General features: G+C 50.3%; 1 protein-coding gene across 4 annotated transcripts in view; it reads left to right on the forward strand.

Annotated features, from left to right (window-relative positions):
• LOC138566119 (zinc finger protein 467-like) overlaps positions 1–25,043 on the forward strand; it is a 158,805-nt gene that overhangs the window by 79,255 nt on the left and 54,507 nt on the right. The window lies entirely within an intron of this gene.

The following is a 25,043-nucleotide window of genomic DNA, read 5'->3' on the forward strand; positions in this document are numbered from 1 at the left end:
CACAGATGGGTAGGGTATGCCCTGGCACCCAGGTGTGTGTTTTTGGGCACCTCTGTGTGGCCTGGTGGCAGCTACATTCTGATTTTGTAGGGGCTCTGGGTCTCCCCATTTTGAAACACCCAGGCCCTGCCATAGGAATCAATAGATTCCTGAACAAAGGTAAAATGGCCTTGTCCATTGCCTTTTCCTACCTGTTTCTCAAGGTCCTGAGAAGCCCTCACCCTGTACCCTTTCCCTAATTGGATGTTTGGTGGAAGGATCAGATATGTTTCTGGGAATGCCTTTCCCAGAGACTGCTTGTTTTGGGTACACCCTAGGGGTGGAACCTGAATAAATGGAAAGAGGAGTGAACTCTTATTCTGTGTTGTGGGTGTCTGATTTTGGCTGTGTCCCACAATGTCTGTGGTCTTCCTGAACCAGCCCTGTCTGCAACTGGAATGAATGCATTGTGTGCTCTGAAAGGCTGGGAGTTGTCCCTAGTACACATCCACTGTTTTGGGTGTCTGGTTTTGGGTGAATGGCCTGAACGCCTGTGCAGTGGGAGAATGGAAGAACAAGCTCCCGCCCTTCCCCTCTCGTGCTTGGCCTATAGGATCACGGCCCAGACACCCGCCACGAGAGGAGTTTGCCCATCTACCAGACGACCAAATACCCTGGTACAGGAACATACGGATGTGCCCACCCGCCTGCCCACCAGCCTGCCCTGCACATGCCGACACCTGCGGCATGGATGGACTCGACTGAACCATCCAGCACTAAATCAACACATCGTTAGAGATGCCATGACGACCTAGCCAACGGTCAGCACACCTGTGCAAACATGCACACTGGACACTCCCACACCAATCCACACAAAGAACATACTCAGTGCTATGACGTAGGCGACAGACATACCCACGGACGTGCATCTTTATTATTTTCCACATAGGCTCTCAAAATGCAGAAACGCAAGACGCATAATGAACTTATCTAAAAAGGCTTGCTCACGCTTCTTCTAAGAACCATGTACCATAATGAAGAATATAACGGAGACACGATACTGAGGATAGAGCAATATGATACCGTAACCTAAAGCGCTCTGCATCAAACGGTTCCACCTATGCACCAGGCCCAAGTAGGCCGCAAGCAAAAGCTTCCATGAACAGTGAATGAGCAAGAGCTCGGTTGCTGACCCTGCAGAATGAGCCCGGCGAAAGCACACCGCCAAGGGCACGATGTTGCAATCTCGCACGCCGCAAGCCGACGCCAAGGTCGCACCTGCAAGATAAACCAGGCACACAGTGGGAAAAACAATATTAATTGTGCTGAATTTTGCCTCAAACACGGTCCCACCTCACATGACAAAGCCAAACCTGACAGGATGCCAAGCCCAGGAGGAAGGAGACGCCTGAATCCCACGTTTCAAGACACAGGCAGATACAATTAAAAGACTCATTGGACATCTGCAGCAGTGGGAGTAGTCGACCTCCCAACACATGAATAAATCCTCACATTGTTTACACCTACCCATAGTAAAACATTGTTGCAAATGACAGGTGCACCGCGAGCTGGGAACAGCGATAGTCTCAGACTGGGAGGCTCGCGAGCGGACCAATCAAAACATGGGGCTCTTATCACTGACGCCATTAACATTGACCAATCCTCAGAGGTCTTTATGTAACAATTTTCATGTATCAAATTGAAGGGACAGCCCAAGTATATCACCTGACTATCCCTCAACCACTAACACCGTTCTCTATATGTATGCTATACTAACCCTACCACTCGAGTAACCAATCCAGAGTGGAAATAGGTTTTTTGCTAAACTTTCTAAGGTGACGCAAGTAGCGCGTCATACTAAGGTAAAAAGGGCCTGCGAGCCCCACGATTGTGTGTGTGTCAGGACGGCCGCGTACGATCCTTGACCCATCCCTGCCGTTTTGTCTAATAAACAGCAGAGTCACCTTGCTTCTTGCGTGTGTCTCATACTCTATCTCTGTTGGGATATACGGGAGGAGTTGGGGCCTCCCTGCCCGGAGGTCTGCGGACGGCCCGGCCGACCCCGGCAGAATTTCCCCCCGACAAGTTGGAGGCACTGCTGAGATCTGTTTAAGATCTGCTTTTTTATTTTTATTTTTTTCCAGGTACTCCCGTTGCGAGGAGGCCCGGCGGCGCAGCCCCTCTGCCGTTGCCCCCTTCTGAAGACTACAGGACCATCGCGGAACTGCGAGAAGACCGTACAGAGCAATCCGGGCCTCCTCGCAATCCGGATATTGGCCTTCGGGAGCCGGTTGAGAAGTATCCCGCCCGCGGTTGGCGAGTGTCCAGACGTGGTCCAGACGAGGGGAGGTGGCGAGCCGCTTGGAGGGGTGCATGCAGTCGAGCGGCCCCGCATCAAGAGAACTTGGTGAGCATGCCACGCACAACAAGCAATGTGAAATTGTGAGGGAGGGGGGAGGAATTAAATACGGGAGGTGGGAGGTGTTGTACAGGTGCGCGGCGAAGGTTTGACAATTTAGTGTAGGCAATGAAATGAATGGTAGCCGAACGAGTGCGAGAGCAGTCGGCTACGTTACGCGAGAGAGGGAGGTGGAGCACGAAAACATCACGTGCGGCCGCTCATAGACACTGATTGGCCTAGGTCACGTGTAAGGGTGTGTGTGTGTGTGGTTTCCTACGATTTGGCATTTATTGATCAATGAGTAGATGAGGATCCCTATTGTTCGAGCAAGAAACTCGATAGGTAGATGACGTTTCCCTGTAGGCGGTAGCTAGTTAGTTGCCCAATACGGAAGATAATTGGCTGGTTAAGCCCTCCTGTCGAGGGGCGTATCACACGCGAGGCGACGCAGTGTGCGCAGTCCGATTATATTATTGATTACCTTGTTCCAGGAGTGACAGGAAGACAGCTGTGAGGATTAACGGGGGTAGATTGCAAGTGTATTTTGGCCTTAAAGAATATATGAAGAACTTACCAGTAGTTCGAAGAGATCGGTGACGTCACCAGTAGGGCTTTCATAGGATATCCCGAGCACAAGGCATCTTTCTTTCTGAGAGTGGTGGGGAAGAGAACTGTGGTAAGGGAGTGGAAACGGAGATAAACGGTAATGAGTTGATCGGGGAAAGGCGAAACGGGGGACGTGGCTGCGCACGGAGAACGCCGGCCACGGCAAGTGTAGAAGAAGGAGGAGCAAATGAAAATAGGACGACCGTATAAGAACGTCACAAGGGGTACGCAGCCGCAGGGGGCTACGTGCGCCTCGGCCGCAGGGGGCCGTAAGGGTGTTGTGTAAAGGAAGAAAGAAAGAAAGAAGAAAATATACAAATGTAAATACTATATTTTAATAATTTTCCTTAGCGGACTATCGCAAGTCCCCAAACTTACAGGGTCAGGTAAAGGTATAAGGCTGTGTATTGTAAGTGTTAGTAAGATAATAGCTACCAAATAGGGGAAGGATAACAAGTGAAGCGCTACTATGTCATACGGGACAGGATCGGGAGGGTGGGGGAACACCCTCACTACCCCACTACAACACATATGTACAACACTGTCACCCCATAGGGAGAAACTGATCAAGTATAGCATAGAATGGACACAGGGGACGGACAACAAAATGATAACACCATGGCCGCCTAATGGTAGCTTCGATCCATATACCCAACATTCACTATTAAACCATCTGCATAATACATACAAAGGGAAGAAGTTGACACACCACGTGGAGGTGTTTAACTTATGGAGGATGTTCCAGGGGTCCCGACCAGGACCAAATGGAATGTTCACTGTGGGGGAAATACCGGAAGAAAAAGAGATTAAGGAGGAAGGAGAGAATGGGAAAAAGGGGAGTGAAGACCCAAGGAACACGGGGAACGGACAAGAGGGAGGAGAAAAGAATAATAACTCAAAAGAAAATGAAATAAAAAAGGAACAGAGCAATGATATACCCCTAGCAAAGGTAGTGAAAACAGAGGGAGGGGGGTTGTACCCTTTAAGAGAATTAGGAGAAATAGAAAGAGGACAGTTAAGGGCGGCTGAGGGGTACTCGAACCCGGCATACAGCCCGCCACCATATGTGGCTCATAGGAAGATGCCAGCAGGGGAGGGGAGGACTGGAGAAGGACAAACTGTGGAAGTAGGACATGATGAGTGGGTAGCTGCGCAGATACTATTAAAATTACGAGGTTCATTAACAGGAGAAGAGAAGGAGGTAGTAAGGAAAATAGACGAGGATAATACCAGGGAGAGTGGAATGAGAGGGGAAGAGCTGTTACGACAAAAGGAAGAGATTTGGGAGGAACGACTAGCAGAGTTAAGGGATGAGCAGAATGAACTGATCAAACAGCTCGAGAGGGAGGAAAGAGAGAGAGCGAGGGAAAGGAAAGAAGGTAAGAACGAATTGGAAAAAATAAGGGAACGAACTGAGGAGCAAAGGAGAGAAGCTGAAAGGGTAAAAGGAGCAGCAGAAAGGGTATCAAGAGCAGTGCTACGAGAGAGGAAAAGGGAAGAAGAAGAGAAAGAAAAAGAAATGGCAATGTGGAAGAAGAGATTACTATCAGAAACGACTTAAGAAATACGAAGAAGGGAGGGTGATAGAGAGTATATTGGAAAGGGAGAGGGTGAGATGGGAAAAGAAGAAAGAGGATGAAAGGATATTGGAAAAGGTGAGTAGTGAAGTAATGGAGGAATTAAAAAGGAAAAGGGAGGAAATTGGTAGAGAGATGGAGGAGAGAAATGAAGGGGAAAGAGAAGATAGGAGAAGGGAGAGTGAAGTAAGGGGGTATGTATATAGAGACACAGAAGTAGCACCAACATCAGCGCAAAGGGGAGCGGTTGGTAAAGGAGAAAAGGGAGAACCGGACCTAATAGACTTAAGAACAGTAACAATCAAGGGGAAAAAGACAGAGTGGGGGCTGCCGTTTATAAATGACTTTTGTAGTGAGGAAGAAGAAGGAAGAAACAGTGAAAGGGAAAGCCTAGATAAACTATACACCACCCGGACCAATACAGACTCACCATGGATCTGTAGGAGAAAGGATGAACTGGAGAGAAGTGAGGAGGAAGAGCAAGGAATAGCGGAAAGACAGACACATGAAGCCACACCGTCACCATCACACCCTCTCCCATCCCACCCTATATGCTCAACCACCTCACGCTCATTACGTGCAATCAAACTTGCGCCCTTCACAAACGAACTGACACCCTATGCAGGTCGGCTTAGAGACCTCCCTAGACGCAGGCAGGAAGGACGAATACACACGCCCACATTAAATACAGGAAATGATGGAAGAAGGGGAAAAGATGGAGAAGAAAGAGTTACGAGCAGGGGAAATACGGACGAAATTGAAGATGTAGGAGAGAGGGAAGAAGAGGAGGGGTGTGAGGACTCGATTTTATGGAACCCAAGGGGTAAAATGAGACACAACTTAATGCCACTTCTGGAGAGGGGAGGGGTTAGACCACAGTACGTCCCTTGGAAGCATACAGACAAAGAGAATATAAAGTGCAGGCTCCCATCATTAAGTGGAGGTGCGGGTAAATGGATATATGAAATGGAAAAACACACCACAGGACAGAAACTGGCAGTGGGAGATGTAAAGGGCCTTCTAATATCGATATTAGGGGATGCAGCGGATGACATTTGGAAGAGAGCGGGATTCCCTGGGGTAACAATAGCAAACACATCGCACGATGGGGCACCATTCGCAAACTGCAGACATGCACTATGGCAGGCACTGAGGGTACAGTATCCAGACACATCAGACATAGGAGCAATTACCTCACGCAAGATGCGTGAGAACGAAGATCCTGTTGATTATATCCAGGAAATCCAAGAGAAGTGGCGCATGGAAACTAGAGAACAATGGGACAAAACACCAGCAATATTTTATCATATACTAGTACAAGGGCTCCCAGAAGGAGTTCTGAAACGACTGAAGAAAATGGTGGGAATTGAAACAAAAGCATGGCCAGAAATATGTAGACTCACCCAGGTGTCAGATGAGGAGCTGTTCTCAGAAGAAAAGGAGGAAGGTGAAATGGTGTTTATGATGAGTGTGGAAATATGGCTAAGAGTGGCGTACAAACAAGTGGCACAGAAAATTGCAATGGCACTTGAGGCACCCACATCCACCCCAGTTCCCTTCTTTGAGGAGGATATGACTAAAGTACCCACATCATTATGGACTACTAGCCCCTATGACGTGGGGTGCATAAAAAGTATAGGGGGAGTAAGGATAAAATTGAAAAAAGGTGCAATACTCCCCAGAGTGAAACAGTACCCACTATCAAAAGAGGCAGATGAGGGCATATATGAAACCATAACGGCCCTTATAGATAATGGCATATTGGTCCCCTCAGAATCACCATGTAACACGGCTGTATACCCAGTGCGCAAGGCTAGAGGGGGGGTCTTGGCGCTTCATACAGGATCTCAGGCCCTTGAACAACATAGTAGAAGCAGAATACCCCATAGCCGCAAACCCGGCCACAATATTGTGTGGCATTCCAGTAGAAGCATCACGATTTACAGTGATCGACCTTAAAAATGCTTTTTTCTCAACACCATTGCACCCAGACTCACAAGATCTGACCAGCTTCACTTACAGAAACACAAAGTGGAAACACACCAGATTGCCACAAGGGTACTGCGAATCACCCTCAATCTTCAACAGAGTAATACAGATGGATTTGGGTAACATTGAAGTGGAAAGCACAGTGTTGCAGTATGTCGACGACATAATAATTTGCAGTACAAACAAAAGAACATGCAGAGAGGACTCATTAAATATGCTGACAATATTGGCTGAAAAAGGTTACAAGGTAGACATGGAAAAGTTACAGTACTGTCAAGAACAGGTACTTTACATTGGTCAGCTCATATCCCAACATGGCAGAAAGATTACACCACAAAGAGCACAGGCCATTTAAAAAACGCCAGTGCCACAAACAGTGAGGGAACTGCAGCAGTTCTTAGGTCTGTGCAACTACTGTAGAGCATGGGTATTTGATTACAGCTCATACATAGGACCCCTGCTTGAGGCGTTAAAGGAAGCTAATAAAGGGGAGAAAAAGTTGGGGTGGACAATGGAAATGAAAGAGGCTTTTGATGAACTGAAAGATGCGATATCAACTGCTCCGGTACTGGCAACCCCAGACTATGAGCGACAATTCTTTATATTTTCACATTGCGACTCAGCAGTAATGAAAGCAGTGTTGGCTCAAAAAACAAGCATGGGCTACAAACCAGTAGCATTTTACAGCGGCCACTTAGATCCTGTGATGTTAGGTCTTTTCCCTTGCGAACAAGGTCTCGCCGCAGCTGCTTTTGCGGTAGAGAAAGCATCAGCAATCCCCATGGGGTGCCCAACTACACTGTTTGTGGAACATGCACTATTTGCAATATTGAATAAACCTAAGTCCACCCTAACCACGCAAAGAGCATCAGGTTATGAGATCATCTTATCCAGAGCTGAACTATCAATTGTTAGATGTAGCACGGTCAACCCCGCAAGGTTCCTAGCAGAAGTAATTGAGGAAGGAGATTATGCCCACGATTGTACGCAAATAACTGAAATGTACTCATGTACTAGAAAGATTGAAGAAAACGCACTAGAGGGAGGTGAGCTCCTGTTCATTGATGGGTCATCAACTATCGACCAAAGGGATGGTATAAGGAGGACTGGGGCAGCAGTGGTAAAAATGATGGAGGTACCGGTGTGTGTGGCAATGAAATGTGTACAACTACCACCGCATTATTCCGCTCAAGCAGCAGAATTAATTGCACTAATCTTGGCGTTGAAGGAAAGCTTTGACAAACGAGTGACCATATATTCCGACAGCGCATATGTTACGTCCACTGTCCACTCAGGGCTGTCGAAATGGAGAAGAAGAGGGTTTGGGAGAGCTGATGGCACTCCAGTGCAACATGCCCTCCTATTGGCTGAACTAATTGAAGCAATAAATGACCCCCAAGAATTAGCTTTTGTCAAATGCACCGCACACACCAATGGTGAAGACCACATTTCAAAAGGGAATGCAGCAGCAGACGCACATGCGAAGTATGCTGCATATTTTGGTGAGATATGGAACCCCCCAGAGTCAAAGAGAGGGAGAGGGAGAGGGAGGGCAATGGCTAAGGAGATGTTGATAAGAGAAGGGTACACCCATCTCCCAGCCACACAGATAATGGAGCTACAAGCGGCTGCACCAATGGCAGAAAAAGAAATATGGGTAAAAAGAGGATGCACAATGTCACCAACCGACGCACTATGGCGCCAGGGTGACACTGGAAAGATTGTAATGCCACTGGCACTATTGAACACCGCCCTGAGCCAACTACACCACCCAGCCCACACAGGCAAGGAAGTAATTGCAGCACGAATTAGGGAAGACTGGTTCTGCCCCGAGTTAAATTCTCATGTGTCAAATTTTATCAGCAATTGTCTCACATGTCAACAGTTTACGGCCGGTCACACTCTGAAGGTGATAAGAGGTACTATACCCCGACCAGAGCGACCCTTCCGACATCTCCATATTGACTATGTTGATATGATCAACGTATGTCAAGGAAATAGGTATATGATTGTAGTAGTATGCCCATTCTCGAGGTGGATTGAAGCAGGGCCCTGTTCACACCCAGATGCATTCAGAGCAGCTAAATTCCTAGTGAGGGAGGTCTTCCCCAGGTGGGGAGTGTGCGAGGTACTGCGGTCAGATAATGGCCCACATTTCGCAAACGAAATGTTCCAGCACATCACATCCTTACTGAACATCAGGCATAAATTTGCATGTGCATACCACCCACAGGCCAACGGTATATGTGAACGCCTGAATGGCCTATTAAAGGAGGCAATTGCAAAAATACAGCAAACAACAAAGAAGAGTTGGTTGTATTGCCTTCCACTAGCCCTATTTGAGCTAAGGAATAGACCAGGTTCCGACCACCACCTCACCCCTCACGAGGTGGTTACCGGACGTCAAAAGCGCCTTCCCCTAACGCCAACATCAAGAGCATTTACCGACCACGAGAGTACTGCAAATGTCCTTGGTGATGAAATGTACCAATATGTGTCTTCTTTGATTACTAGTGTAGTGTTTGTGTCTCAACAGCTCGAGCGCACGCGGGGCGGGTCTAACAGCGATCAACAAGAAGACGCGGATAAAGAATTGGAAAAGGAAAGACGGTGCAAAGTTGCTAAAGGTGACCACCTACTACTTCGCAATTTCAACAGAAAGTGGAACAGCCCACGCTTCACTGGCCCCCATCTGGTAGAGGAGGTATCAACGAGAGCAGTAAAGCTACATGACAAACGTGCCTGGAACCACCTACACGACGTAAAGATCTACAAACTCCAGACCCGCCCCAGCGCCACCGACAGGGCCACTGGAAGAACAACAACAGCATCACCAACGGAGGAAGAGACTTCTACCACAACTAACGGCCTAAGTGTCCCCATACCTTGCCACCCCTCAGATTCCCCAGAGACAACTACTAGAAAAGAAAAGGGTGATCCCCATACCGCCCACCCCATGGTTACACGATTAAAGAGTAAAGAGACTTCCGCCAGTTGAGCCCCAAACCCTCTGCCCATTGACCCCCTACCCACTGTAGTAATAACTGAACTGAAGGACATTGTCTTGCACATATACACATGTAGACACCTGAATGTTCTCTTTCTTTTCTCTCGCACATGCAGGTACAGCGTATTATTGTACTACTAAGAAAGTAGATAACTAACCAATTCACTGCCCAGAAGTAGATGGTACCCTCAGACGATAATTACCTGGAAGAATTGTCACACCAATTTGTATATGAAATAAAAAGGCCAACGTACCTGAAACGAAGGAGGGTACGTGTCTCCTACACAGCATTCCTCTTGGCCATAGAACATTCAATGCCCCACCTCCAACCATACTTGCCTGCCCTAAGAGATAGATCGCTTAGATTGGCGTGGGAACAGCTCTTCGCCTGGGCACTGAATGACTACTTGATAGGGAGAGCTTAAAAACGACAACTAACACTAATAACAAGCATATTAAGAATTTTCAGGCGGGCAACTGTAACGTCGCAAGAATAAGCTGCCGGGCTGCAGCAAGGTAAGAGCAAAATGCCGGTGAAATTAGCATCTGTAATAAAATTGATAGGGATTTTAATGATCACCGGGTTCTTGGCTGCCTCTGTATGGCAGTACAGCTATGCTATCGATATTATTGCTGTACCCAAACCTAATGCACCCCCACCCCCAGCTGCAACAGGTGTTACGTCAGGTGATACTAGTAAAATCCCACACAAGGAAAATAGAGTTAAACGCAGCACATACTCAGATAATAAAGGTATTGACAACTACATACAAGATTCAGCACACATCTCAAACAACATATGGTACCAACACATGACCCACATAGGTAAACAGACAACAGAAGACAGCTGCTACGTTTGCTCATTAATCCCATACGCCATGAGCGCTTCTCGAACATTTGTTGCCACGGAGATAGATGAAAAAGTAGCACAATGTATAATATACCTGGCACTGTTCCAGACGAAAGGAAGATTTCAAGGGACAGTTGTGCAACTGGTGTGGAAAACACGAGATACATATCCATATGAAAACAACTTCCTCAAGACTTATTTGAGTTACCACAAGAGCAGTTTACATGCTGAAGGATTCAGATACATAACAAGTGGCCCTGAAAAAGGAGAAACAAAGAAAGTAACACTACAGTACCTACCATGTGATTGGTACGCCACTGAAGTCCCTGGTAAAAACGGATGTTGGGAAAGACCACTGGTGATAATAACAGGGAAGGTGTACATGAACAACAAATGGGACATAGGGGTGGTTGGCAGCAACATGGTAACAAGAGAAAATATTTCAACTATTGATGGACACAACCATAGATGTTGGATGACTTGGGTCAAGTACGTACCCATGCTCACGTGGATGGAGAAGGATGAAGACCCAATAACAATACTCCCGCTAACTGCGCCTAAGGTATGCTACCAACATAAAGGGGAGGTGGAGGTAGGATACAACACCAACTGTGAAAGCGTGATGGAGTTACCTGAGGGGGGAGCAGGAACAGCAGTAGTAATGGACCATTACTGGGCCTGTGGAAAAAAGGCATACCACACACTGCCCCCTCTGTGGAATGGTATATGCACAATGGTGCACGTTAATGTACCATCACTAGTGGTACCCCAGAAACATGTCAATATGGCGAACTTCCCCAAAATGGATGAAGGGAACAAAAGGTAGAAGAGATCTGTACAACCTCAGAAGGGGCCAGAGAGCAAAACCGACGGCAATGATACTGTCCTGAATAGAAAGAAAAGACAAGGAGAACCTCTGACAGGAAATTACCTATGGGGAAGGTCGGAAACAGCACTCACCTCAATTCCGCCGGAACATAGACTATTCAGCAGAGCAGCAATGTTCTTCTCCTCAATAATACATCCTGGACTACAGGCCTACGCAAACGCAAAATGGCTCCAGATAACTAGGTGGGAACTAATGATGACAATTAACTCTACAGTAAATGGATTCAACGCAATAAAAGAGGAACTGCGAGCAGTGAGGATGGTAGCACTACAGAACAGCTATGTACTGGACCTTCTCACAGCAATGGAAGGAGGAGTTTGCGCTAAGATAGGACAATCATGCTGCACATTCATCCCTGCCAACGATGCTGACAATGGTACACTGACAGAAGCAGTTTTACAATTGGCCCAGATGCACTCAAAAATGATGGATGAAAGTAAAGGTGTGAAAAAGGATGAGAGCTGGTTTTCAATATTATGGTCATGGATGCCATCTTGGCTGTCAGATGGACTGAAGATTATAGTTGGATGTACTATTTTGGCTGGAGCTACACTGATCATAATAAGATTTTGGAAGGCCCGGAAGGCACGCACCACAGACGAGATGATCGAAATGGTTGGTATGCACCTCTTGATGCCAACAGATGACGGCAAACACACAGGCACAATCATAAAAGAGAGAGAGAAGTTGCGCAACCAGATCATCACAAACCACCTGGACCCACCATCTGTGATGCCCGAAAACCCAAGAAACCCAAGGAGCTACATAGGGAAATGGGTATACTGCACTCCTGGAGGAACCTGTGCATGTATGTATTGGTCATTTGAAGACCATGTTAACCACTATGGACATTTGGGAGGAATAACTAAAACATGGAGAGTAAGAGGAGATAAAGAAAAGGATATTTTTGTGGTCGACAAGTCGACCAGAGGGGGGACTGAAGTGGGAGAATGGAAGAACAAGCTCCCGCCCTTCCCCTCTCGCGCTTGGCCTAGAGGATCACGGCCCAGACACCCGCCACGAGAGGAGTTTGCCCATCTACCAGACGATCAAATACCCTGGTACAGGAACATACGGATGTGCCCACCCGCCTGCCCACCAGCCTGCCCTGCACATGCCGACACCTGCGGCATGGATGGACTTGACTGAACCATCCAGCACTAAATCAACACATCGTTAGAGATGCCATGACGACCTAGCCAACGGTCAGCACACCTGTGCAAACATGCACACTGGACACTCCCACACCAATCCACACGAAGAACATACTCAGTGCTATGACGTAGGCGACAGACATACCCACGGACGTGCATCTTTATTATTTTCCACATAGGCTCTCAAAATGCAGAAACGCAAGACGCATAATGAACTTATCTAAAAAGGCTTGCTCACGCTTCTTCTAAGAACCATGTACCATAATGAAGAATATAACGGAGACACGATACTGAGGATAGAGCAATATGATACTGTAACCTAAAGCGCTCTGCATCAAACGGTTCCACCTATGCACCAGGCCCAAGTAGGCCGCAAGCAAAAGCTTCCATGAACAGTGAATGAGCAAGAGCTCGGTTGCTGACCCTGCAGAATGAGCCCGGCGAAAGCACACCGCCAAGGGCACGATGTTGCAATCTCGCACGCCGCAAGCCGACGCCAAGGTCGCACCTGCAAGATAAACCAGACACACAGTGGGAAAAACAATATTAATTGTGCTGAATTTTGCCTCAAACACGGTCCCACCTCACGTGACAAAGCCAAACCTGACAGGATGCCAAGCCCAGGAGGAAGGAGACGCCTGAATCCCACGTTTCAAGACACAGGCAGATACAATTAAAAGACTCATTGGACATCTGCAGCAGTGGGAGTAGTCGACCTCCCAACACATGAATAAATCCTCACATTGTTTACACCTACCCATAGTAAAACATTGTTGCAAATGACAGGTGCACCGCAAGCTGGGAACAGCGATAGTCTCAGACTGGGAGGCTCGTGAGCGGACCAATCAAAACATGGGGCTCTTATCACTGACGCCATTAACATTGACCAATCCTCAGAGGTCTTCATGTAACAATTTTCATGTATCAAATTGAAGGGACAGCCCAAGTATATCACCTGACTATCCCTCAACTACTAACACCGTTCTCTATATGTATGCTATACTAACCCTACCACTCGAGTAACCAATCCAGAGTGGAAATAGGTTTTTTGCTAAACTTTCTAAGGTGACGCAAGTAGCGCGTCATACTAAGGTAAAAAGGGCCTGCGAGCCCCACGAGTGTGTGTGTGTCAGGACGGACGCGTACGATCCTTGACCCATCCCTGCCGTTTTGTCTAATAAACAGCAGAGTCACCTTGCTTCTTGCGTGTGTCTCATACTCTATCTCTGTTGGGATATACGGGAGGAGTTGGGGCCTCCCTGCCCGGAGGTCTGCGGACGGCCCGGCCGACCCCGGCAGAATTTCCCCCCCGACACCTGTGAGCCTGATTGGTGGCTGCATGAATGCACTTGTGGGTGTTTGGTTGACTGAGCATAGCTCAGCATGAGTGAATGGGTCATTTGTGTATATCAAAAGACCCCTCAATTACCTCTTTCAGAAGATTGGATATTTCTTGGAGGCGTATCCTGAATACTTCTGCTACAAATCTTCATCGGATCCAAAAGCTGCTGTGCTGATTCAATGACTGATCAAGAGAGGGCACTAGCTACCTGATGTGTCCTGGAAGCCTAGACGCCAGTCATGTGTGCCTGCTGTTCTGCAGAGGTATCTTCGTAGGTCCTGAAGAAGAGTGACAGGACATCTTGAGCCCAAGAAGTCCACCAGTGTCATCCTGGGTCTGGTGGCTATCTGTGACCGTTGGTTAGACAGACGGTAGTGTATCGCCCAGATGAGGGGGGTACCCTGGCATAGTGCTGCTTGACACTGGAGCTTGCAAAGTTCCAACCAACGGAAGAAATCTTCAAGTGGCACTGCAGACCCGTCCTTGGTCAACTTTTCCACGGCTGAGGATTTCCAGTCAAGTGTCTCTGCCTGCAGAGAAGTGCCCGCCGGTGGGTTTCCTGCCATTCCAAACTGAAGAATGAAGAGTGGTGGTGACCCACCGAGAAGTCCAGTGCTCAACTTCAACTCGCCAGAAGCAATCCTGTTATCTGTGCTGTGGCTGCAAACTGTCAAGCTTAAGAACTTCCTCCCCCTCCTCCTCACCTGGCTCCTCAGAGGTATACTCTATTGGGATGGTCTCGGTCTTCTTTCTTTCCTTCCTTCCGTGACGTAGGGGTGTCTCTCTTGGGTGTCCTGATCTTCTTTTCGTGCAAGTAGGGTCTGGCCCCTCCGGAGGCCACTTTGGCAGATAAGAAACCCTAACCGCGGGGACCCCCAGGGGGCCAGCCCTAAACAGGGAAAAAGCACAAAGGCGGAAAAAACCCTGTAATTTCAGATGGGTTCAGTTGGCTGTGATAACTTCCTTGATGACCTGAAGGCAGCCGGTGTTGGTAGAATTCAAGGGAAGGTTTGATTGTGGCAGGAGTTTGATGAATAGCTGGAAAAGGAGGGTTAACGAAAATGGAAAGGAGTAGAAGAAAAACCCGATAGTGACAGGGACCAGGGAATAGAGAGAAACAGTCAGAGCCCGTAAGTAAGTACCGAACAAGGAGCAGTAAGGTGCTTACGGAGCGGGAACCGCTCAATAAACGAAATAGAGGTGCCGGGACCGGCTGCCGAAAAGGGCGTAATAAAGGTAGTCTAGCAATGTACAAAATGGGAAGACAGAAAACCAGGTAGAGTGTGCAAACCACCTTAGAAAGGAACTAGAGATAAACAGGAGGAAGTAAATTATTAGGACACAGGAAACCAAAAATCTATACAGGAAAGACTGGAGGTGGCAAGAATTGCAACGGATAAGGAGCAGGCAACGGGAGGATACGAAAGGTAGAAAGGAAGTAGACGATCCGACGAGACGGACCAGGAAGGCTGAAAAGGAAAAGACGGGAAGAGGCAATGAGAATTTCACGGACAAAACTTCCTCACGAACCGTAGCGTTGGTAAACAGATACAACGCATCGGTCGGTGGGAGGAGTCAGCATATAAGGACTCGTCCGCCATCTTGGGTGAGGACTGAAACGCGCGTGCGACAATCAATGCCTCCAGCGTTTCCAGACCCTCCAATCCAAGTTCCTGACACAAACCACGAACTGACATAACCCGACACCTACTTCTGTCACTGCACCCGTTGGCACCAAAGGTCGTCGACAGACACCAAAGGACTCACCCTCACCACCCAAGCCTTGTCGAGGACCACAGTGAGTTTCTACTTCATAGCACATCCACAGCCGGCGTAGCAACACGGCCAAGGAGGCCACCATGACAGACCTTCACAGTTGCCTTTCTGACACTGCTTGGTTCCCTTCTCCTACTTGACAGCAATGACTTAGTGACTTCTTCCAGAAGGGGTCCATCCTTGTGGGGCATCGTTGAATAAAGCTGAGAGACTCCACCACTTCGCCTTCCAAGGCACCCAAGGTACTGTGGCGAGGAAGAGGGGCTTCTGGGATCTCAGATTCATTTTAGACCCAGCTCCCACTGTTGCTTCTCAGGTGCTTTGGGGTGGTGGGACCTGTAAAGAGAAAAGATGACAATGAACATATAAGGACTGGGCTTCAACATAAAAGCAAAGTATAACTAACTTTATTTTATTTCAGGTTGCCCAGGTAGGGGGATCTCCACACATGATTGTATTTTACCCTGCCAGTGTTCTCAAGTAATTTGCCTGTATTTCTTTCTACTTTTGTATTCTTAAGTTAAACAGTGCTTAAACATTTTGTAACATATACCAATTGGTGCATTATTGCTGAATCTAAGAATAACTGTGGTACCACATAGTACTGTAAATTGTATGATCATAACTAGAGTAGAGTTTCATGAGTACAAAGTGAGTCATATTCATTTGTACATATTCACCTAAACCAAATTTGATCTAATAAGAGAACTGTATTAACACATACCATGGTGTGTGGACATTCCATTGTGTTTTTTTTTTTTGGGATTCACTCTATCTAAGAGCCAGCCTGCATCATCTCCCTTGAGTCTCGCCCTTGGTTGCTCGTCCTTTGCTATCCTTTAAGAGCCTTGGCTGTGGTGCCTTTGTGTCTCTACCCCAAACATATAGTGGGTAGTACAACAGACACCACCTCCAGTATTAAACCACCACGCTGCATTGAGTGGGGGGACCCATACGTGAAGGTACTAATGATATCATGCATATCATGCATATCATGCATACTTTAGCTGTTTTGATGAGTTTGGATTGGCTCACACTTGACTAGTGCTTTGGACTGTTAGGGAGAATTCTCTGTAGAGGCTAATTTCCCAAACCTAGTGAGTCCCCCAGCAGCTTTGCTGGATTTTTAGGGTTTATTTTTTTCCCCTGCTAAGAGTGAGACTCTTTTTCTCCCACTCTTAGACATGATTTGAGAATGTCCTTTGACTTTGTAATGTGTTTTATGGGCTATGGGGTCTTTTACTCCATAGGGCTTCATGTGTTTTTGGTATGTGTGTTACACAGCACCCTCAGTGCAGTAACACAGGGGTGTCATAGTGACCCCCAAACATAGACTCATGCCCTGGGACTGACTACTGTCTCCCAGGGCATGTAAAGTCACCATTGGCTTTACTAGTCTCAAATTGTGAACAGAACCAGTACAAACCATCATATTGTGGAAGTACTGGTAGGGGTAATTCAATTGCCCCTCAGTCTGTTGTCCAAGGGGGCACTGTCCAGTCCCCCCTTCTCGAGTTTCTGGCTGGTGGCAGTGGATACCGCGCCAAAAATTCCACCGGAATATTTCCTATGGGATTTTCCCATTCATTTTAAACACACCACTTTTTGGTGCAATGTTAAAGATAGCGCCGGGTTATTTATTTAATATTTATTCCCCGGTTGGGTCTTTTTTCCAGGACTCTGTTTTAAAATGGCATTTGTGTTCGCCTCTGAAACCCTAACCCAAGTCGAGCCCTTTGTTCCACTTTTGGCAGGCTTCTGCACAGAACCCTCCAAAAGTGGTGCCACTCTGTCTGGGTCCACAGGATGTGTGGGAGGGGGGGGGGTAGGCAACCTGGACTGAGTTGCCTTGGCAACTCAAGTCACACTCTTGTGTGATTGGCCCAGTGGTGAGCCGCCCGGCTCACCACTTAGCATGTTTGATTGACAGCTAGGCTGATGAATGGGGCTTTTCTGCATAAAAGCAGGGCTTTGGGGACTGGAACTTCAGAAGTCGCCACAGGACTTAAAGAATCGGAAGAGGGGTGAAGCTGAGCCATCTACAACGACGACACCACCGGTGGAGCCCTGCTGTACGAAACTCACCACTTTCCTGACGACAGAGAAGATCTTCTTCCAGGAGAGTCTTCTTCCCTTTGAGCTGCTGGGACCAACCAGTTCGCCTTTTTCGCCTCCCTGGATCGTCTCGTGGTCGAATCGCCCATGCCAAGCACCCCGGCGGCCAGATAGCCACGCTTCACCACTACCGTGAATAAAAGGGTAGTACCTTTTAACAGGGAAACTTCGTGGCTGGTTTCTTCCCTGGCAGTGCAACGACCTCCAGCTTTCCTCCACGTCGAGATCATCTCTTCCCCTGGACGAAGCTCCGACTTGCATCTGCTGCCAGGAACAAATGCCCCCGCTTTCTCACCATTTCAGGTACTGTGACATGCCTGGTCTCCCTTGCAACAGACTGTCCAAGGTGTCCAGTAAATCCTTGACTCTCTATCCTGGGGTGAACTTGGACCTGTTAACATTACCTTTTTAACTTGACCCAACCTCTTTTGACTTTTCTGCAAAGACTTTGAGTGCATTTCCACTGTGTGATCTTGGGCACATTCCGCCTTGCTCTCTCCAAGAGTGGGCCTGGTCTATGAACTTTTTGCTCTACAGTAGACCCTGCCTTTCTTGACTTGCTGTGGTTTCTTAAAAGTGTTGGTACTGTGTGTTTTCCCTATTCTGCCTTTTCTCTCCCTTTTTAAACAAATTATTGGAGTGCCATCTATGGTTACACGCTCACCTCTGTTTTGCTAAATAAGTGGTGTCTTAACCTAGACTAGTCAAATAATTAATCAGGGTGGTGTATATAAATCTAGTGACAGTGTTTGAACTTGCTTGACATATTAGTGCCAGTGTATTTTATACAAGTGTGTTTTTAAATAAATAATTATATACTTTTATACCAAAGCTCTGGTCAATGTTTGCTTGTGCTACTGTATTTTTAGCCCTATTGTGTATACTCTATATACTGCCTAACTCTTCTTGAGAGAACTCTGACTGCTCAGCCACAGCTACCAGGTAAATATGGGTGGTGCAGACTGCTACCAATTGGGTTTACTGCTAACACCTGTAGTCTTAAACTTTTTGCAGTAGTCCCTAAGGGAACTGCCCAGGTTTCTGCCTAACATGGACCAATATAGTAGTGATGTAAGCATTTAACAATCCACTTCCTTGACCCTTGGATGCTGGACTTCTCCAGCATGGGGTCTGGCATGGATTCACATGCTCATGAATATTCCCCGTCGTCAGGCTGGGAATCCTCGGTAAAGAAAAAACCAGTATCAGTTTCGTTTCTGATCTGTCTTTCGTAGTAATAACCAATCACTGGTCTCTGCGTCATACTGACCACAGCCAATGACTGCCCTCTACCTAAGCACCGCCTCTGGCAGCCATCTTCAGATTTTTACCGCACGTTCATGTGTTGGGATCCTCGTGCTATTGCTCTCGAGCGTTAGTGCTATTTTTCGCGCTTTTTTTCACAAAAACTTCGATTCTTTCGGTCAAAAGAGCCTCAAGCTCCACCGATCCTACATCCGATCAACGGGGACCCGTGTCGGATTCGTCTGCGCCCCTCAAGGGTGAAGATTCGTCGAGCTACACTTCGGAGGACTCCAGAAGCTTCTCAGGCCCGGTCTCGGAGATGGCCCAGGAGAAGGGAAGCTCGACGCCCGGAAAGCTGTTCAGGGTCTGCCCTGGATGCCAGCTGCAGAACGTCTTTAAGGAGGACGAACACTCTTTCTGCCTTTACTGCCTTCATGAGGACAAGACGCACGTGGAGAAGGACTGTGCGTTTTGCGGCAACATGTTGGAACGGACCATGAAGGACCGCCATCAACATCTCGCCAACTGGCTGGAGGGTAAGAGCCCGTCTGGCGAGAAGAAGAAGAAATCCGAGCGGTCTTCTAAGACCTTTGAGGGCGCCCCGGCGACGGGGGCCCAACATAAGGCCAAGCACCGCGAGTCCGCTGGCACCGGGAGCGCCGAACGGTCGGGCTCTACGGGCGCCAGGCAGGGCACACCCTCCCCAGGACCATCAACCACGAGCCAACGCTCTGGGTCGGGTAAGAGGAAGGCCGAGCACCCGGCGAAGCTCCTGGAGAGGCCCCGGTCGAGCTCTAAGGCAGAGGAGGAGCGTGGCAGTGCCCCCTCCCTCAAGGATAAGGCGGTGAGCGCACCTAGGGTGGTGAAGGCCTTGATCCATCCGACCAAGCCCTCTATCGAAACGGTCGCGGCGGCCCTGGCCCAGCCTGTGGAGGCTGCACCAGTGGTGGCGACCTCAGGGCCCAGAATCTCCCTGCCTCCTCGGAGGGAGTCTTCTTTTGTGCCCATCGATAGGACCCCCGTGAAACCCTCCGTGGGGAAGAAGAAGGGGGGGCAGGGCGTCGTCGTAGATTCGGCCTCAACCTCAGAAGAGGAGCTGATCGAGGTCTTAAGCCACGGCCTAGGCGTGGAAGAAGGCCAGCCCGTCGGAATGGACCCCGACGCAGGTGACGACGACGACATCGTCGAGGATACCGACGGGGCCCCTGCTCGCCCGTCGGATTCCCCTCTGCCAGCGCCGCAAGACAACTCGGCGGCCATTTTGTTGGCCATACAGTCCTTATGCTCCGAGATAAGGACGAGGCTACCGTTACCGACGGAGGAACCTCTCCCGTCGGGGGATCCAGAACCGGGACCTTCTGGTGTTCCCCCTACCAACAAAAGAAGGATCCATCCACCACCTCCTTTTCAACCGTCGCGCCCCGTCCAGCCCTCCTCCCCATCCACCCGAGGGGATGATACGGGGACTGACACGGCAGCGACGGGTACGGACGACGAGGCATACGACGAGGATATTCCGTCGTCGCCTCCCACCAGGGCTTCTCCGCCCGACGAGATCGGATCTTTCCACTCCATGATCTCCAGGGCTTCCGAGCTTTCCCAACTCTGCCCTGAGGAGAAGAAAAAGGAAGGCTTCCTTTATCAGCGGCGCGAGGCCAAGAGGAAGACGGTCCTCGCAGTGCCTCTGTTGGACGACATTTGGGATGAGGGCCTTTCCCTCCTCAAGAACCCTTCCACGACGCCAGCTAGAAGAGACCGGTACGAGAAAAAGTACCGGGTCCCTGACACGGCCCCCCTATGCCTCCGGGCGCAGCCTACCCCGGATTCCGTCGTCTCCGCGGCAGCCAGGAAGAAAGCGGGGGGGGGGTGCGGCCTCCACATCGACTTCCCCGCCGGACGGCGAGGGAAAGAAATTGGATGCTATGGGACGTAGAGTCATCTCGTCGGCAGCGACGACGATTAAAGCGGCCAACGCCTTGGCTATCGTGGCTCGCTACGACAGGGAGCTGTGGTACAAGATAGCTCCCCTGCTGGATTTTCTGCCGGACGACAAGAGGGCGGAGGCCCTGGAGATCCTGCAGGAAGGTGAGGTGGCCTCGGACCACGCCATCACCGTGGCGACGGACATCGCCGACACTGGGTTCCGCCAGCTGGGCAACGGCGTTTGCCTTCGACGTCGTGGATGGCTCAAAGCTACGGACTTCCGGCAGGACGTCCAGACCAGAGTCCTGGACATGCCCTTCGACGGGAACAACCTGTTTGGGAAGACAGTGGACGATTCCCTTCAGGCCATCAAGGCGGATACTGAGACGGCCCGGGCCCTTGGAGTTCTGCAGCAACGACGGACGCCCTTTCGGAGCGGCGGAGGCAAGGGCGCCTCCAAAGGTTCCGGCGGCGGTTTCGCTTCCTACCGTCAAGCGGCCCGCTCGTCGTCGCAAGAGGCCTACAGAGGACGAGGCAAGTCTAGCGGACCCCGCCGTCGTCGCCAAGGAGGTCAAGGCGGCAAGGCCGCGTCCAAGCAGGATTGAACCGGCCGTGGGGTCGGGCCCCCACCGAAGCACCCCGGTGGGAGGCCGGCTGGCGGGCTTCGTCAGCGTGTGGGAGTCCATCTCCACCGACCGTTGGGTGCTGGACGCCCTGGCCCGGGGCCACGCGCTCGAGTTTCAAACAAGGTGCCCGCGCGTCCCCCCCGTGGCCAGGAAAGAACTTCACGTCCCTCAACTTCTCCTGGAGGTAAAGGCGATGCTCAGAAAGGGCGCCATCGAACTCGTCCCAAAGAGGCTTCGGGGCTCCGGAGTCTACTCGAGATACTTCCTCGTGAAGAAGAAGACGGGAGGATGGCGCCCCATCCTAGACCTGCGACGTCTGAACAAGTTCATCAAGGCGCAGAAGTTCCGGATGGTCACCCTCCAGCACGTCCTGGGTCAGCTGGAGGAAGGAGACTTCCTATCGTCGTTGGATTTGGAGGATGCCTACTTCCACATTCCCATCCTAAAGGGGCACCGAAAATTCCTCAGGTTCGTGGTCCAGGGGCGTCATTACCAGTTCAAAGCCCTTCCCTTCGGACTACGGTCGGCACCCAGGGTATTCACCAAGTGCCTCGCACCGGTGGCGGCGCAGCTGCGCCGCGAGGGGATTCACGTCTACCCCTACCTGGACGACTGGCTCATCCGCGCCAAGACGAGGGAGCTCGCCGTGGTCCACACGGCAAGGACCGTCCAACTCCTCACGGACCTGGGATTCTCCGTGAACTACGCCAAATCCCACCTGGTGCCCGCGCAAGTCGCACTGTTTCTGGGAGCGAGGCTCGACACAGTGTCCCTTCTGGCCTCCCCGTCGGAGGAGAGGACCAGGACCATCTTGGGCAAGGTGCAACGGATGTTGGTGGCCGACGCGGCCAAAGTGAGGTCCATCAAGTCCCTCCTCGGGATGATGTCTTCCTGCATCTACCTCATTCCCATGTGCAGGCTCCGGATGCGCCCGTTGCAAGAATTCCTGGATGCGAGCTGGATCCAGACGACGGGCAGCTTCGAGGAAAGGATCAAGCTCGACGAGAGTTTCCGACGAGCGATACGGTGGTGGGGCACCCGCGCGCATCTGACGGCGGGCATGGACTTCCAGACCCCAGCCCACCAGGAGACTGTGACCACGGATGCCTCCCTGGAAGGGTGGGGAGCGCACACCGAAAATCTGCACGCAAGGGGACTCTGGCTCCCGACGGAGAAGTCCCTGCATATCAACGTCCTGGAGCTCCGTGCAGTGTTTTGGGCCCTCAGGTCCTTCCTTCCGTCCCTCAAGGGCAAGGTGGTGAGGATCTTCACCGACAACACCACCACCATGTTTTACATCAGGAAACAGGGCGGAACCAGGTCCCCAGCGCTGTCCAAGGAGGCGCAGGACCTGTGGCATTGGGCCGTCGCCCAAGGGATTTTTCTGGTGCCGTTTCATCTGGCAGGGATAAAAAACACCATCGCCGACTCACTCAGCAGGGAGCTGCGCTCGTGCCACGAGTGGGAACTACGGCAGGATCTGGTGGATCGCCTCTTCCGACGGTGGGGCACACCCCAGATCGACCTGTTTGCGACGGCGACGAACACCAAGTGCCGGAGGTTCGCCAGCAGGTTTCCCCAGACGAGGAGCATGGGCGATGCTTTCTCGTTCCCCTGGGAGGGCCTGTTCCTCTACGCGTTCCCTCCCTTGCCTCTGCTAATCCGGCTCGTCAACCAGCTCAAGAGGTCACGGTGTAGGATGATCCTCGTCGCACCTGCGTGGCCGAGGCAGATATGGTTCCCGGACTTGCTGGACTTGTCAGCGTCCCCGCCGATCAAGCTGCCGGCGGACGCGGATCTACTCTCCAGGGAAGGAGGCGCCATCCTCCACCACGACCCGAAGTCGCTGAACTTGCAGGCCTGGCTCCTGCAGCGCTAGAGTTTGGAGGATACGACATACCGGCCGATTGCAGAGAGGTTCTTGCAAAGGCCAGGGCGTCCTCGACTCTTAAATGCTACGGACACAAATGGAAGAGGTTCTCTGTCTGGTGCCACGCACAGAAGATTAACCCTCTACGGATTACGGCTCCCCAAGTACTGCCGTACCTGCTGACGCTGGCCAAAGCTGGTCTGGCACACGCGTCCATCAAGATTCATCTTGCTGCGATCTCCCGATACACCAGAACCACGGGGCGGACGTCCTTGTGGTCTCATCGTCTGGTGAAAGAGTTCATGAAGGGACTGTTCAGATCGTTCCCGCCGGTGAAGGCTCCGGCCCCGGCGTGGGAGCTCAACGTGGTGCTGACCAAGCTCATGGGACCTCCGTTCGAGCCTCTGCACTCGGCCCCGTTGAAGTTTCTATCGTGGAAAACAGCTTTTCTTGTGGCCATCACCTCCGCACGACGAGTGGGAGAGATCCAGGCCCTTTCCTGCAAGGCCCCGTACTTGACTTTCCACGACACGAGGGTAGTGCTCAGGACGCACCCCTCCTTCATGCCCAAGGTACCGTCGGACTTCCATCTCAACGAACCCTTGGTGTTGCCTGTGTTCTTCCCGTCGCCTTCGTCGCCGGCTGAGAGGACTTTGCACTCGCTGGATGTGGCTAGAGCGCTGAAGTTCTACGTGGACCGCACGAAGTGTTTTCGGAAGACGTCACAACTCTTTGTGAACTTTGGACCTGTCAATCAGGGGAAGGCTCTCTCGAAGGCTTCCATTTCCAGATGGCTCTCCGGCTGTATCATGTACTGTCATCGGTTGGCAAACCGACCGCTGCCTGGCCGTCCGAGAGCCCATTCCACCAGAGCGATCGCAGCTACCACGGCGTTCCTTTCTGGTGTGCCCCTGCTGGACATATGCAGGGCTGCTACGTGGAGGTCGACGCACACCTTCACGAAATTCTACTGCGTCGACCGGGATTCCAGGGAGGAGTCCAGGGTCGGCCAAGCAGTGCTGCGCAACCTGTTCGCCTGAGGTGAGCCTGGTGAGGAGGTAAGATGCTTAATGTTGAGTTTGATGTAATGCTTAATGTTGAGCCTTTGCCACCTCCCGTGGTTGTGCATGTGTGTACTGCTATGTATTCTTTATTCATGAGCATGTGAATCCATGCCAGACCCCATGCTGGAGAAGGAACAAGTTACTTACCTGTAACTGTTGTTCTCCAGCATGGGTCTGGCATGGATTCACATGCGAACCCTCCCGCCTACCCCTCTGCGGCTCTTCACTTGGTCATACTGCCACTTTTACGTGCTTCCAAATCTGAAGATGGCTGCCAGAGGCGGTGCTTAGGTAGAGGGCAGTCATTGGCTGTGGTCAGTATGACGCAGAGACCAGTGATTGGTTATTACTACGAAAGACAGATCAGAAACGAAACTGATACTGGTTTTTTCTTTACCGAGGATTCCCAGCCTGACGACAGGGAATATTCATGAGCATGTGAATCCATGCCAGACCCATGCTGGAGAACAACAGTTACAGGTAAGTAACTTGTTCCTTCCTTGACCCTTGGATGCTGGAGTCATCAGCAAACGAACCCTAGCCAGTTAATACAGCTGCACCTTTGAAGTTGCAGTGGAGCGCTTGATGACTATCCCTGTTGAGGGAGTGCCGAACGTCCCACACATGCTC

The sequence above is a fragment of the Ambystoma mexicanum genome, chromosome 1p, assembly GCF_040938575.1.
Source record: "Ambystoma mexicanum isolate Mex_15411 chromosome 1p, UKY_AmexF1_1, whole genome shotgun sequence".
Lineage (NCBI taxonomy): Eukaryota > Metazoa > Chordata > Amphibia > Caudata > Ambystomatidae > Ambystoma > Ambystoma mexicanum.